Source organism: Pteropus alecto, unplaced genomic scaffold (genome assembly GCF_000325575.1).
Source record: "Pteropus alecto unplaced genomic scaffold, ASM32557v1 scaffold333, whole genome shotgun sequence".
NCBI lineage: Eukaryota > Metazoa > Chordata > Mammalia > Chiroptera > Pteropodidae > Pteropus > Pteropus alecto.
In genome coordinates this window covers 734,158-750,718 of record NW_006433879.1, presented here as the reverse complement: position 1 = coordinate 750,718, position 16,561 = coordinate 734,158, and the positions used below count along the sequence as shown (strand labels likewise).

General features: G+C 45.9%; 1 long non-coding RNA gene across 1 annotated transcript; it reads left to right on the top strand.

Moving 5' to 3' along the window:
- Positions 1–249: 249 nt before the first annotated feature.
- Positions 250–16,326, top strand: LOC112477014. The gene is made up of 3 exons (XR_003045289.1): positions 250–2,661; positions 14,599–14,741; positions 15,156–16,326. It is a non-coding gene; the product is annotated as an uncharacterized LOC112477014 (long non-coding RNA).
- Positions 16,327–16,561: the final 235 nt, after the last annotated feature.

Sequence of the window (16,561 nt, the reverse complement as noted above, 5' to 3'; positions counted from 1 at the left end):
ATTACCAGGACATAGGTGGAACTAGGAATATCCGAAGATTGGGTAGAATGAGAATTCTAGGGAGACAGAGACCATATGTGTGTTAAAGACCATGTTTATGTGGTCTGCTCATTCCATGGGCTTGCCCACTTGTTTCAGGCATCTGCCATAGAGAAGCAAAGGTCTAAGCTATAAGGAAGACGCAGAGAAACCCAGGTGTTGAACCTGGGCATTTGAAGAAACCTTTTATGAGGCTAGGATATAGGTGGAACTAGGAATATCCGAAGATTGGGTAGAATGAGAATTCTAGGGAGACAGAGACCATATGTGTGTTAAAGACCATGTTTACATGGTCTGCTCATTCCGTGGGCTTGCCCACTTGTTTCAGGCATCTGCCATAGAGAAGCAAAGGTCTAAGCTATAAGGAAGACGCAGAGAAACCCAGGTGTTGAACCTGGGCATTTGAAGAAACCTTTTATGACAGGCTAGGATGCCATGAAAGATCAAGATTTGATAGGGCAGTAAAGTTTGAAGAAGTACATATGCTCTCTGTAAATCTTTGCTAAGTTTAGGGTCTAGATAACGGAACAAGTCTCAACCTGGGATGGAAAATCGGGGGGAATGTGCTAGGTGGCCCTGAAATCTGGGCCAGCATTTGTGGCCCCCTCTTACTGGAAAAAAAGACTATCCAGAGGTCTCACCTAAGGTGATTTGTAAGCTGGTTTTTGCCCCCTCTAAGCTGGCTCCAAGTCCATTTCCAGGTTAGATTGAAAATCAGCTTGCTACCTGTTTTTCCATGACCCACTGAGTCACTGATGGCAGGAAACTCCAATTAAGAAAAATGTCTCCCCCAAAATATTCTGTAGTACAGAATATTGTACTTATTTTGAGTTTTGTCAATGTGAAGATTTCAAATTTGCCTCAGCCTGCCTGCAAAATCTAAATACTTAATCCTGTAAGAGAAGTTTGCTGACCTTTCTCCTGTTGCAGAAAACTACTATCAGGACTGAGCATAGCACAGGAGAGAGTCCCCACTACAGAAGGAAGAAAAATGTTGCCTGGAAAAGGGGGAGCCTAAGGACACTTTAGCTAAATTGACAAGGAATGTGCTAGTGAGGTGCACCAGCATTTTCAGAAGCTTAATGGCGGCTCTTGAGTTTGGCAGTGAGAAAATAAGGATAACAGGATTCCAGAAGATCAGAGACCAGGTAAGGGCAATGATCAAATGTGAGGTTAGCATGACTGACAAAATAGGCAGCAAAGCTCAAAAGGCAGTGAGGGGCCATGACCTACCTGGTCTTGATCTTTGAGAAAGGCTATTAGACCTCTGGTCCAGGGATCACATGACCAGAAAGCTGATTGAAAATCAAGGTCTTAATTCTAGTTATTTCCAGAACAGACAGGTCTCAGATCCTGTCTGTTCTGGAAATAACTAGAATTAAGACCTTGATTTTCTAGAGACCAATTAAAAGGAGGGAAGGGCCTGGCAGTATTGCAGCAAATTGTATATAAGAGGCGTAAATCTCTGAGGACGGGAAGGAAATGACCCAAGTCTCTTGACTGCTGTTAGATACGGGTTCTGAGTTGATAATGATATCAAGGGATCCAAAATGCCATCACGGCTCTTCTGTTAAGAGTAGGAACATGGGCCAGATGACAAACGATTCCTGGGTACGCTCACCTCACCATGGATCAAACCAGTATGCAGACCCCTCAGATTATCTCCCTAACAGTGGGAAGGCTTACCCGAGGCAGTTGAAAAGCCCCCACACTGGGTCTCTGCATCGTGGATAGCCATACAGTAGGAAAGGCCAAAAGGAACCTCTTATAAATGGCTTTCCCCATCCAAAACTGAATAAGAGGTGCTGTAAAGTGTGTGCAATGTCTAAGGTTAGGGCCATGCTCGAAGACTTGTAAAAGGCAAGCATAGGCCCTTTTAGTCTGTCTGGTCCTAGGAAACAGATTCTGGCAGATGATGACTCATGACCAAGAATTTAAGTAGTTGCCACAATCACAGCCCAGTGTTTAATGTGGTGTCTTCTCCAGTATAGATCAACAAGCCTCTAGCACTTGGGAAGCCCCTGACCTATTGACTATATTCTCTTCAGTCAGCATCAAGCAGGAAATTAAACATTTTACCATCTCATAACGTGGCCATCAGGACCCATTTCCTGTCTTTCTCCAGGGCTGTAGTAACTCCTGCTTTCTGTTATAGTGTCTGAAGAGGCATTCACTGATCACTTCATCATAATCCACTATATTAATGACATGTGCATGGGACTTGGAAAATGAGAAAGTAGCAAGTATTCTGGATGCCCCAGGAAGATGTGTGTGATAGAGGGTGGAAAAATTCAAGGCTCTGCCACATCAGAGAAATTTTTAAGGTCTAATAGTTGGGCAGGGATCGGCAAACTAGGATTCATAGGTCAAATCTGCCTGTTTTTGTAAAGTTTTGTTGGCATACAACCATGCCCATTCATTTATGTCTTGTCTATGGCCAATCTGTTAGCAGATGAATAATTTCATCAGACCACGTGGCACACAAAACCTAAATTATCCTGACATTTACTATCTGAACCTTTATAGGAAATGTTTGCCAGCTTCTGGCCTTGGACAGAATTGAGACATTTCCCTCACTGTCAGGGTCAAGATAATGCATCACCAAGAAAAGCATAATTTTTGGTAAGACATTTTGAATTTTGGAGAAAGCTTATTTTACACAAAAATACTGCTCCTACTCAAATTATCAGGTGACCAGAGGTTCTGCAAGCTGCCCTGCCATCTGCTCCAAAGAACAGCAGCACCCTCAAGGTTTTGTGTGGTGTCTCTGACAAGTTAACAGTCACAGACCTCGAATGTTATGAATCAGTGCATGTTTTCTGAAGCAGAGAACTATTTATTGTTCAAAAAGTAGTTCCTGAGCCCCCTCTGCACTAAGACCATACTCACGCTCTGTATGTTAGCAGATGCATCAAGTCAAAATTTCTTTTAAGGCATCTCACTTCAGGTTTCATGTAAAAATTCATGCACGTATTTCATCAGATTTATTTCTAAGTATTTTGTTATATTTTAAATGGTGTCTTTTATTTGCTGAGAGTTTGTTGCTGGGATTAGAAATACCAGGATTAAAAAATATATAGTATGGATTTTCATATTGAACTTTGTGGCCCTGCTGAATTCACTTATCTATAACTAATTTAAATGTGAATTCTTTGGGTTTTTTACCTACAAAATCATGCCATTTGCAAATAGTGACATTTATATCTAATCCTTAGGTACTTCATTCTTTTCTTGTTGCTGCTTTTTATTTTTTTATTAGAAAATGTGATGCTAAAGAAAAAAACATGCTGAACAAAATTGGGGTCAGAGGGTATCTTATTCCAATCTCTGAGAGAGAGCTTTCAATATTTCTCCATTAAAACACTGATTGTTTTTTGGTTGCATACCCTTAATTAAATTAGGAGAGAGTCAATTTTTGGTTTAGTATAAGGTTTTTTAAATCATTAATTTTGAATTTTACTTAATGCATTTTCCTTCTAATATTGTTTTGATATTCCTTATTATCTACCAGTTCACTCATTCTCTTAAGCTAAGTCTAATTTTGTTAAACATCAGTTATGTTCTTAACTTCAGTTAATAACTTTTAGTTCTAAAATTCCCATTTTTCTATGTAATGTAAAATCTCAGTTCTGGAGCCAAGAAGTCAAAATTAAGGTGTTGGCAAGGACATTCTCTTTCCGAAGTCTTGAAGAATTTTTCCTTGCCTTTCCATGGTTATTGACAGCTCTTGGTATTTCTTGGCTGCAGCTGCATCATTCCAATCTCTATCGCTGTTGACACATAGCCTCCTTGTGTCCAAATTTTATAAGGACACCAGTCATTGGATTAGGGCCCACCCTAATCCAGTATCACCTCTTAAATTGATTATATCTGCAAAGACCCTATTTCCAAATAAGCTCACAGTCTCAGGTACTGGGAGTTAGGACTTGAACATACCTTTCTGGAGGACACAATTTAACCCACCACACATAGGTTCAATTTTCTTCCAAAAATCTCCACATGTCATCTCATTCCTTGAACATATTAATCACAGCTGAATTCTAGGCCTAACTCTAATATCTGCATCTTTATGTTGTCTGGTATAAGTTTCTTTTATGCCTGGATATTTTTGATAAGAGTACCAGATACTGTGTACATAAATTGTAGGTATAGAAAAATTACAAGACCCATGTGCTATTTTATCATCTGTCAGGATTGGTAGAAAGCATGCAACCAGATTTTTTAAAGTTACTTTTAGAACAAGAGAAGCTCAAAATGGCCAATATATACTCAAAGGAAATTATAAAATGGTAATCTGAGAACAGCCAAATCTTTGAGCCAAAACTCAGAAAATTCTGCAGGCACCAATTTGAATTATATTCTGGTAGGGGTGGGAGGCCATAACAAATCTGTAAAATATAAATACTGCACAAATTAGGGCAGAGTACAAAAAGTAGAAGTAGCAAACATGAGAAGTTTGAGTATTGGTGTTCGTGGTGCAGTTGTTGAGTGGCCCTGGAGGCCTGAAAGGGCCTAAAGAGGAAGAGAATTGGTGATGCAGGGGTGCTGGAGAATTGGGACAATGTCTAACAGGGAGGGAAATGCAGTGCCCTGAAAACAATGTAGCCTGTGGTGTGTTTGAACAACACCAGGGAGGCAAGGTGAGTGTGTGAGAGCACAGGGGTGAAGTTAGTACGCTTGATGGTCAGACAAGGCCTGGAGTCAGATGGTGGGCCATTTTTCTCTAAGGTAAGTAGGAATCTTTGGTGTATTTTGAGCAGAGTTGATCTGACCTTGACTTAAGAGTATTCCTCTGATGGCATAGGACTTGGGTTTTAAAGTATTTGACAAAAATTGAGGGTAAGATACTGGTACCTTCTGGGAAACAAATAATACAGTGTTTTCAAGCCATTAGTCTTAGAATAAACCTTAATACTTTTTCATAGGTTAGTAGGCCTTTATTTTAAAAGCACTTTCTGGGACTACTACTAAGCAATACAAAATAATGAACTATTAATTCATGTAACAATCTGGCTGAATCTCCAGAGAATTATAGAAAAAAAAATTATATATAAATTATGTGCTGGGTTAGAGATTGATTTACCTTCCAAATGAGATGTCTGTAATGTTCTAGTTTCTATAATAAACATGAAATATGTTTGCAATCAGAAAAAAATAAGATTGCTTAAATAAAAAGTGGGGGAGGGATATATAGTCCTCAAGCAGGCACAGTCCCAGGGATCTCAGATAATGATAATAAGTACAAGAAAGTCAGTGGAGCCCTGTCCTTCAGAAACATGGCTCAAGAGCAAGATGGCCTGTGAGATCCTCTGAGAGGATTGGTTTCATACAGAGATCAGGATAATGCCAAGTCCCCATCTCAGATGTTGGGAAAATTGAGTTAACATGTGAAATGTTTATAATAGTGCCCTTCACATATGAAATGTCAAATTAAGTGGAAATTACCCTTTGCTTTCTCTGGTTCTCTCCTGGGCAACCCCTCATGTGGGAAAAGGTAACAAGAGGGAATTGTGACTAAAGCCACCAGGAGAAATAGGCCCAGGGAAGGGGTCTCTGAGGCACAGTGAGTAATTAGTACGTAAGAAGCCTGGGCAGAGACTCTCATCCTGTGGTGACCTTTCCAGATCCCTCCTCTAGGGAGGGAAAAAGAGCTTGATTCCCGTAGGAATCAGCAACTCAACTCCAGAGCTCAGTCAACTTCACAGGCTAACACTCCATCCTTCATTGTCCTTCTGCCCCCCATCAGTCCCTGACTTCTCCCACCCAGGATTGGTTAGGTGCCCTCCATGAGCCCTTCGCCCAGGCCTGGGACAGGTAGAAGCAGCTTAAAACACCAGGTACCAGCCTGTTATTTGGACAAAGGCTCACTGAAGCTGGGCAATGAGTGGGCTGCACACGCTGGGGGTTGGGAGTCGTGAGGTCCTCATCCCAGAGTGGTTGCTTATAAGGACTTGAGAGGACTGTGGCATTTGTTCAGGAGAAACGAATGACGCTATTCTCGGCAGGTTGAAAGCAAAGCAAGACCTTGTGTTCCTGTCTCCTGCTAAGTGGAGAGGGGACGAACACATGATGATGGATGTGCAATGCATTCCCACATCTGGCTGTTCAGGCCAGAAGCGCGGCTGCAGCTCATGTCAAAGTGATTTAGGTCCCCAGGCCAGGATAGGGTGTCCTTGTTACTGAGGATTTCAAACAGCAGAGCTTGTCACCATGTGTGACGATGGGGACCCAAGTTTCTCTCAAAGAACCGGCTGTCCAGCACTCAAAAGGAGCATTGTGCCAAGATCGATTTGTGCTGCCACTCAGAACAGCCGCAGAGTTTACTTTCCTAGGCGGAGTTCATTTTTACTTTCTCATATGCAATCTATTCACACCATTGTTTCCAAGGGGGTAAGGGACATGCACCCACTCCATGGGGGCAGCTCCAGGACCTCAAGTCCTGGCTACGCCCTCCCCTGGGGCTCTGCAACTGTGCCCCTACCCTCCTTTCATTCCCACTCCCACCTCCTACCTCATGGTTGAGGATTTAGCTCAGATGTCACTTATTGGCCTGATCACATTACCCTCTCTTGCCCATGCACCCGCCACTGTAGCACACTCCTCACAGGACATCAGGCTCAAAGCTCGGGCCTTAAAGGATCATCTGGTGAATAATGGTCTTGGCACACCTGCCCCATGGCTCCCTGCCGCACTGCATAACCAACTTGAACAGTGGCTGTACTTTCAGCCAGGTGTCCTGAGTCCCACTTGGGTTCTTCGAAGTTCCTGCTGCAGTTCTGGGCCAGCCTTTGAACACCCTCCCCTCACCTCCCTCATATGTCCTGCTTCAAGGGCCTTAAGCACATCTAAGAACTTCATTTTTAGACCTCAAGGCCCAGGATGGGCTGCAGAACAAGGGTACCCAGCCTTCAGACACCCTTGCACTGGCCTCCTGACCCCAGCCTACAAGTCAGGGGACCTAAAGTCCAAGATACATCATATTTTCCAGAGAATCTGGCACCACTCTGAGAAAGTGGAGTCTGGAGCAGTCCACCATTAGAGAGCTGCATCATCAACCGAGACCTAGACCCAAACTGTTAGCCGCTGCCTGGCAGAGACAGGGCCAACCTCTACTGCTCCTGCCCCAGGGTCTGTGCCAGGAGCAGGGACTGGGACGAATGTATTCTAGCTATATACGCCCTGGGCTGAAGAGGTTGGCAACAGCGATGAGGCTGCAGGACGCATGCAAGAACCTTTCAAGTGAAGTGTTCCAGAAGTGGACTTTGGACACACAGACCTACATTTGCATGGATGTTTTTTGGTTCTAAAATGCACTATGTGGGCTTCTTGGGATGTAGTGGTGTCTCACAGGATATTACGTGGATTGGTTTGAGCATTACATAGGGTTTTACTGAAGTGGGTCATTGAAGGAATTGCTGCATTTCCTGGGCTGTGTGAGCAATAGAGAGCATTCACTGGGTCTTAGTGGAGGGAGAGCCACTGTAGATCATTCCAGGTTGCAGAATATCATGGGTACCTGGCTCACTGGGACTTCTAGGGTCCCTAGGCAAGCTGTGGAAATTTTAAGGTCCTTTGATATAACATTGAGGTGTCTTAAACAGTGCATGGATGAGGCAGGGGAGCAGGAGATCAATTATTAGGAGGTTCTCAAAGTGGGGGCTTTCTGGGAGTGGGCCTCAGGACAGATGTGTGGCCACAGGAAGCATCAGCAGTGCATGCCCCACCCCGACTACCCCAGCTGCTGAGGGGCCTGGGCTTTCCTGAGCAAGAAGTCAGAGTCCCTGCCCAGTCCACCCAGCCCCACAGAAGGTCACAAAACCACAGGAGGAGTGAGACCAGTTTAATTTGGAAATAAACTTTGGACAGCCTCCTGATCAGAAGGGAGCCTAAGGGTTCACCAATGGAGAGAAAGGCCCCCAAGTGGGGAGGGAACAGTATGGGAGCTGGTGCTGGGAGTGCCATGAAGCTGGTCCTGTGCTCAACAGGTACTGGCAGAGCCTGTGGAGAGAATGGGGTCCAGGTCCTCACAGTCAGTCAATACATAGACATCCCATCCCCCTCAGCCTTGAGCAACCCCAAGGCTGGGCTGAGGTCCCGTCTCATATACAGCATGTCATTATTTCACTTTCAAATTATATGGCCACCTTGCCTGAGTGCCTGGAAGCCTCTCAAAGAAGCCCATCTCACCTGGAGTGATGAGTGGAACAGCTTTCTCAGGTAAGGGGCTAAGAAAGAACACATCAGATTAGCATCCTTGGACTTTCTGTTCTTCTCCCTTACCATGACTCCTGGTGCCCTCTCCCTAGGGGACCCCCAACTGCCTCCTTGCTATTCTAACAGTGTCATTTTAAACAATACCAGGGATCAGAGCTTTCCCTGATTTGGGGCCCTTCAGAGTTAATTATCTGTGAATAATTCCACTGCAAACCCAGGGAGCAGCCAAGAAACTGTCCTCTTTCTCCAAGTTGTAGGACTTTACCCCAAAATAAATCTCAGCTTGAGGTGCACATAGTAGGAAGGCTGTGTCTCACCTCTGCTTCTGATTGTGCTTGCATTTGCATTTGCCACCTGTGAGAAGAAGAGACATCAGATCCCTGGGCCTGAGGTCCCTGGGCCACCCCTATTCCCACATGCTGTCCCCCATTCCCCACCCCACCAGCCCCTCTGCTCACTCAGGGCAAACAAGAGTCCAACGATGCACAGCAGCCCTGCACAGATAGTCCCACCCAGCTGCAGAGCTTCCCAGTCTAGGAAAGCAGAGAGTGAACTGGCGCCAGCTTGGCTCCACCCTGGCTCCACCCCACGCCCTCATTCAAAAAATATTTATGAGCACCTGCTTGTGCAGTGGCCCTTACATTCCAGGCAAGGAGGAAAACAAGCCAGTAAATAGATACATAGTATAATATCTGGTGGACCAAGTGCTAGAAAGTAAAAAGCAGAAGAGCACAGAAGAAGGGAGTTTAAAGGTTGATCAAGGAGGGCTTTTCTGAAAGGTGGCATTTGAGCTGAGGCGGAGAGGGGTGAGGCAGCAGGGGAAGAGCTCAAGGGGCATGTGGGGACATTGGAGGACAGTGCCAGGCACAGGTAGAGGAAACATGTTTGGGGGACTATAGGGCAGCAAGGAGCTGGGTGCGAAGGAAGGCAAGAGAGTGAGGGGAAGGAAGGAGGGTGGTGTGAGATACCTCGGGACCCAGCAGCCCAGTGTCTCCAGCCCCCTCTCCAGAGAACTTCCCAAATTTGCTGGAGTGTCTTCCCTCCTTACTGGAATAAGGTTCTTTCAAAGACCGGGTTGCACGTTGGCCTTTTTTTTTATTCTTTGGTTTGACCACGTTGACTCTAATCCCCAGTCCTAGCCCCATCTCATTGGCCTCCACATCACCCTTCACCAACCTCTAACAAAGAGGTCCAGGATAGGCAAGGGTAGGGGTGGAGGGTGAGGGATATCAGCTCTTACCATAGTAGAAGGGACTGTCTTTATCTGCAGGAAAGAAAATAATAATAGTAACCAGAACTAGAAGGCAGGATGTGGAATCTTTGAGGGAAAATGTGGGAGCAGGAGCAGGGCAGTTTCTTTGGGCCCTCACTCACCAACCAGGTCATTGGCTTCCAAGGCAGGCAGGCCTGGGTGGGAGAAGCAGAGACTGGGTGATAATTCATGACACTAGTCTCAACATGAATCAGCAGACAGGACCTCAGCCCAAAGGTCAAGGACAGACAGCCAGTGTCCTTGGAAGGCACCCTAGAATCCATTCCCTTCCTCACACCTTCCCAAGCCCCAAACAGCACTGGTATTCTGTCTCCCATCCCACAGCCTTTGGCCTCCCATTCACAGCCTTTCCTTCTGTTTCTCAGGCTTCCTGCTGTTCTTTCTGTACTGGAAAAGGGATGATGTGTTGGTATCTTTTTACCCTCTCCTGAGAAGCTTCCTACACAGACCCTGCCTAACCCTCTGCTTCCTGAAGAAATGGGGAATGCTTTCTTTTCATGCCAGCAGAGTTTAAATACCCAGGATAACTTTTGAAATATCTATTTTTTACTTGTACTGTTACTTCCTGTACTATCATTTCTTGTTATTTCGACAGTGTAAATGAAAACACATTTATCTGACACTAGGCCCCCTTTGAGAGATGCTGCCCTGGTCTTCACTGCCTTAGTGGGCATGTGAGTGGCAGCAGGGTCACCTCTTGAAGGACTCACCTGCCAGGATGAGGAGAAGGCCCCAGGTCACTCCCTCCATGTCACAGCTGCAGGGCAGGGCTGTAAGGGAGGGGATCGGGTTAGGGTCAGGTGGCTCCCACCTGCCCAGTGAGAGAGCAAGGGCACCAATCGCAAGGGTGCAATTGCTTATAGGGCTGTCTTGGGAAAGTTACTAACTTCTGTTTCCCCATTTAGAGATGATAATAGTAGTGTCTTGTGGGGTTATATGAATTGAATTAATACTAGTTAAGCACTTAGAACAGCCCCTTTACGTAGTTAAGCGCCCTATATGGCTTTGTTAAAATCTGCAGTCAGATGCCTAACCCAAGGTATGGTGAGCAGGGCTGCTGTTCTAACTCAGGCACAGATGTCTCCTTTCCTAACACCGCTGCCCCCTGCCCCCCCACCCCCTCGCCAAGTCCCTGGGCTATTGTTCCCAAAGGTCTGGGCCTGAGGCACTATCAGGCTGAATTCCAAGATAACTTCCACAAAGGGTGCACCTAGGCCTGAGCTGGGCAGAGGAACAAGCAGCAGAGGAGGGGAAGTGGGGAGTGGGAGGATTGCCAGTGGCAGACAGACTCTTACCCCAGCCCTGGCAGGGGCCCTGCTCCAGGCAGCCCCAAATTCCACTCTCAGAGTACAGACTGCTATTGGCAGGAAACTGCTTGGTGGGTGGGACATTGCTCCTTTCTCCTTTTTCCTTTCTCCTTTCTCTTCAGGGTGGTAACTAGTTCCTGGTGTGGCTAAGCCCAGGAGATAAGGCCCTTCCCAACTTTCTGCATATTGTTAGCTGCAGGAAGGCACAGGAATTGGCAGTGTTCCATACAGAAGCCGTTGTTATTTGCTGGGCTAAGCAGGACAGAACTCTAATCTACTCTTAGCCATTTAACAGCTGTGTAACTCAGCAGGTTACTTAACCTCTCTGTGCTTGTGTCCCATAAAATGAGGATAATTATAATAATAGCAACTCATAAGACTATGACTGAATTAAATAAGTTAATATGTCAAGCCTAAGAACAGTGCCTAGCACATAGTAAGTACTAAAAATGTGTAACAATAATAAATACATAAATAACTAGGTCCTATTGCTGTAGAAGGAATGGTCTATTAACATGCTGCTTCTATATGTGAGGATGTGTAGATTTTGAGCAGTCTCTAAAGCTGGCCCTCCTTTAGACTGCTCTGCCTCTACTCATTTTACCACCCTGGAATTCCTGGATCATGAGGGTCGCAACTCCATTTTACATATTCTTTAGCCAAATACTGGCTCCTGGTTCTTCTAGCCCCCAACCCACCACCCATGTGACAGTGGTCACAGAGCAGACAGTCTCCAATCCTCAAAACCCCCAAACACACACCCAGTTACCGAGAACGCCCAAGCGCTGCTACCCCTTCCTCAGGCTGGTACTCTGGGTTGCCCCTCCACCTGCAACCCGAAGTCCTAGCAGTCACCTCCTCACCTGAGAGCCAGTTCTGTTGAGCTCACTTGAGAGAAGTGTGCACAGAGCAGGTCTGAGGAGGCTGCTGGCGCTGTGTTCAGCCCAGTGGGTTCCAGCTCTTTAAACCCAGCAGCCTCGCCCAGGGCAACAATACCTTCAGACAGGAGGGAACTGGTCAGACTCTAAAACTCCTGCAGCTCCCTCTCCACCCTGTGCTCTTAAGGAGACAGCTCGCCCTGCCACACCTAATGCGAAACAGAGCCCCTGAGAGCCCCAGGACCTTCTCAGTTCTGAGCTGGTGCCGAAAGAGAGGGATGGGCAGCGCCTTAGACCCTTCTTTTGAGGAGAAAGCAACTTTCAGCTTCTTCAGCTCACCTAGATCATAAACGAGGAGCCCTAAGGCGTGCTGGAGGGGGATGAGGCGTTTCTGGGTTCTTGTGCCAGCAGTGAGGATTCCAGGACTTCTGTGTGGCAGTGTCCTGGAAACACTGGAATTGACCTGGAGTCAGGAACTGTTCTTGAGGCTCCATTTCCTCAGCGGTCCCATTGCTTTTCCCTGGACTGGGTGTTCATGGGAGAGGGCACTGCTGGGGCTGACGGGCACCCCTCAGGATCATCCACTCTCTGACCAGGCCCTGATACCCACTTTACCCAAAGAAACTGACAACTGGAATTCAGAAAGCACCCAGGTCCAGGCCCTGGTTTCTCCCCTACCTCTGGGGCGGGGCTCGGAGGAAGCAGAGGAGGACCACCAGCTCCAAGATAAGGAGTGGGCTGCCTCCTTCTACAGACCCCCATGCCTGCCTTGTACACTGCTGGCCTACTCTTCTCTTGTCCCTCACCCCACCACATACCTTTTGCCTGTGCCCTTGGCCCTGGATGACCCCAGGCCTCTCTATTCTGCAGTCCCCTCTCCCCAATTTCTCTGTTCACTGCTTTTCCCACTGCACGGTGACTGAAGACAGGAATGTTGCCTCCCTTATTCCCAATGGCCAGCCATGGGCACCGAAAAATAGATTTTGATTGAATTGTTGTAGGAGGAGGTAATCAAGAGGATGTGATCACCAGTTGACCCTTGAGCTGGACCCAGGCAATAAAAGGCTCCTCACCTCATCCCCTGTTCTTGAAATTTATGCTCTGCCTGTTGATCTAACAGTGGGAACTGTTCCAAGGACATAGCTTTGTGTATTTTTTACTAGTCTCAGACTATCAAAAACCAATGTTGTGGCTGGATGAGCCCTTGTGGTTATTATGATTGCAAGATGCCCTTCAGCAATAACCATCAAGAAACTTTGAAAAAAATAAAGATTTATTAACTCACAGGACCTAGAAATTACCAGAACACCTGAGCCAAACAATAAGATAGTAGGAGAGGGGGAGGGGGAGAGGAAGAGGAAGAATGGAATGGGCTTGGGGCTCAGCATTTATTGGGGTTGAGGGTAAGGGCCTAGAGTTTCATGGGCTCACAATTTATTGGTGAATTTAAAGCATAAGAGTGGGAATTTAAATCCTGGGAAGAGAAAAACAAAATACAAGTAGCTCAAATGGTCAGTTATTGAATTCAACTTCTCAGTGAGGGAAGGTAGCCTTGTTTTTTATCTAGTCTTTGTTTAGCTCTTTATCTACAGTGGTTAGCAATATGTTTGAGATAGTTATCTTTGAAATGGATACCTCATACTTCAATCAAAAGCTTAAGTCAGGCACTTGCATTACGAAAAATAAAACAACTCTCTGGGCTAACATAACAGTAAGCTTTGAGAGTATAAGGTGGTGTTGAGAACACCTGGATTATGTACATGACTGAACCCAGATGAGGCCTCTATATAAGCTTTAAAGATTCTGACAGCCAGGTGCAGAGATTTACTCATCTTGTGGTTGTCCAAGTCAAACTTCGTAAGTAAGTTCCCATGCTTATTAAACCTGCTACCTACCAATCTGGAATGTTCTGCCTCTTTCTTCACTTTCTCCTTACCCTCCATGTAGGGGATCAGTTTGCAAAGCAAAAATTGTTGAGTCAGTGAGGACAAGAAGCCATCAGAGTTTCCCAGTGCTGGGTGGCAGGGGACAGGCCAAGGCCATGAAATGCAGGGTGGGGAGGATTCCAGTGAGTAGGCAGGGGGAGGGCATTCCTAGTGAGAATGTGTGCATATCCTTATGAAAATCTTCCATAGTGCTCCCTGTTTTCAAGTTTCAGTTTGCACAGTTTGACCAGAGGCTCTGGGGCCAGAAAAATCAGAATTTGAAGCCTATTTCTCCACTTACTTACTGGGTGATCTCAAGTAGCTCTTTCATCATTCTAAACTTCAGTTTCCTCTCCCGTAAAATGGAATAATGACAGGATTTACCTTCAAGTTTTGGGGTGGAGGTGCTGCAGGGGCTTAGGTCTGCCCCATGGTCAGCCCTTAGTATGTATTTATAGAATGAACACCTCCCGTGCCTGGGGTGGGGAAAGTTCGTTAACCTCAATTCAGAAGAAACATTATTAGCACATTAATAGTCAAATTCAGGCTCTGTTAGTTATTAGCTATGTGTATTTCAGTAACTGACTTACCGTTTACTTATCTATAAAGTGGGAACCATGACCGAGACTACTTTGAATGTTTGTGGTAGGACATTTGATTATGCTGCTCAGTTCCCAGGAGCTGTTATTGTAGTTGGGAATGGCCCTGTGTATACATGGTGAGATCTGCAGCATGAGAGAAAAGGGGTCATCATTAGAGAAATCTCCGTGGGGAAACTGCATTTCAGAGCAGAGAAAGGTCTTGCTTAATAAGGTCACACCGTGGGTACTCAGCCAAACTTTCTAGACTCCTCAGCTGAATTCTTCTGCCCTGTCAGGCTACAGTGGGAAATAAGCAGCAAGAAAGCAGGCATTTGTAATAAGGGGACCCTTTAAGTCACCAATGCCATCTTTGCTTTATAGGTCTTCATGAACTATATATGAAAGGGACTTCAGATCCACTTCTCCAGAAGGACTAGAGCTTTTGCTCCGCCTTGCGGCTTCTGCCCTCTTCTGGGACCACCACTCTCATTCCTATTACCAGGAGGTCTTGTCACTTTTAAAAGGTAGAAAGAAAACTTCGCCTGAGCCTGGTGGTATTGACACTGGTCCAGGGTAGGGGACTGGTTGAGCCTGGGGCAGAGCCAGGGGAGGGAGCCCAGCTACCTGTGAGTAACTTCTGCAAGCACAATGGTAGGTTACCACCTCGTCTCCTCCTTTTGCCAAAGTTGGCCGTGTAGGAGCACCATGGCTGAGTGCTGCGTTGTCCCTTTTGAGAGGCCTCGAATTCTCTCCACACACTCAGTGGCAGGCAGCAATGTACCACACTGAAGTGGTACAAATTCAGTTCCCAGGTTAATGAATTCATCTTCTTAGATATTAAACCCAGTACTTATAAATGGTCATGAAATGAGGTATGGAAAGCTATAGAAGCTTTGATTATTAAGAAAAATATACTAAACTGTTATTTTATTCATTAGGAGTATTTAGGATGAACAATTGCTCTCTCAAGATGTGATTCCCGAGGAGCTGGACTGGCAGTGAAGGCTGTTTTCAGGAAGTCACACACAAAGAGGGCTGGTCACTGGCCCTGCTTCTTAGACATGCATTCCTTATCCACATCCCTGGAGCCATCCATTAGGTTTTGATTTCTTATCTACTGCATGGGAGAGCTAGGTAAGAGGCATTGAGACCTACAGGGAAATCAAACCTCAGGTGATGAAAGCCTGGGAGGAGTGGGTGATGGAGAGCCAGCCTGTTGGCTGGGTACAGATGAGAGTCTGGAGATATCAAAAGTTGTGAGAGAAAACTGCTAGATCCAGCTTTGAACTCTTTCTTCCCTTTCTGGACTCAGCACTGCAAAGGATTCAAAGTATCTTGTGTGGAAGGAGAGTAGCCACCTGAAAATCAGCATTCACGCCGGAGGACTCCCTCCTCTGTTCATGTCAATCACTGCCACAGCTCCCACACTTCCGTACTGTGGTTTCTCCTTCTCCAAGCACTACCTATTGCTCTGTGAAAAACATAGATGCATCCTAAAAACCAATTGATTTCCCTGAGGAAAAATAATGAAACAGGACTTAACTAAGATTGACCAGAGGTAAAATAAAAAGGAAGTGGCTCATATCCTGTGTGGAAGATAACATGAGTTTCTAGTGGGAAAATAACATGAGTTTTTTTCCCCTGCCTTCTATGGTAGACTGACTGTCACAGGCATCGGCAGAAGACCGAAATTGTCTATTTTGAGAGTTCTGATGCAGGAAAAATACACCATTCCTGAGAGAACCAGAGGAAGAGCAGAGGAAATCTCTTCTCTGAGGCCTCTCCCACCTAGTCCTACTTCCTGGGATCCGTCTCCATCGGGAGTCTCATCGCTTTTCTTGCCGTCTTATTACTGACCCTTTTGAGGTCAGGTACCCAAACCAAGGTCTTTCTGCCCAGAGTGAATAGAACGAAACTGAATTCAGTAAAGCAGAGTAGAAACTTTATTCTCTGATCAAGGAATGGAGAGGAGTGAACTTGTGCTTGAAAGGCACCTTCTTCCTGAAGTGGGAGGTCCGGGAGCTTTTAAGGGGTTTAAGGTAGATAAGTGGGATCAAGGGGTAGTGAATTTTTAGAAAAGGGGTGGCGATTTCCGGGGAAGAGTTAAGGTATGTGCAGTCCTGACGGCTCCATTGCACATGGCACTAATTGTGCCTAGCAACATACACTTCTCCCCACTGGGATAGATTTTTAGTTGTGTTAATGAAGACAAATTCACCGGAAGTGTGTGTGTGGGCGGGGCGGTCTACTGTAACAGCTATCCTGAGCTTCTGGGTCTGCAGGTGCTGTGGTTAACCGTTAGCAGTTCGCCTTAGTTTCTGTAAGCAAGCATAGCTTGGCCTAG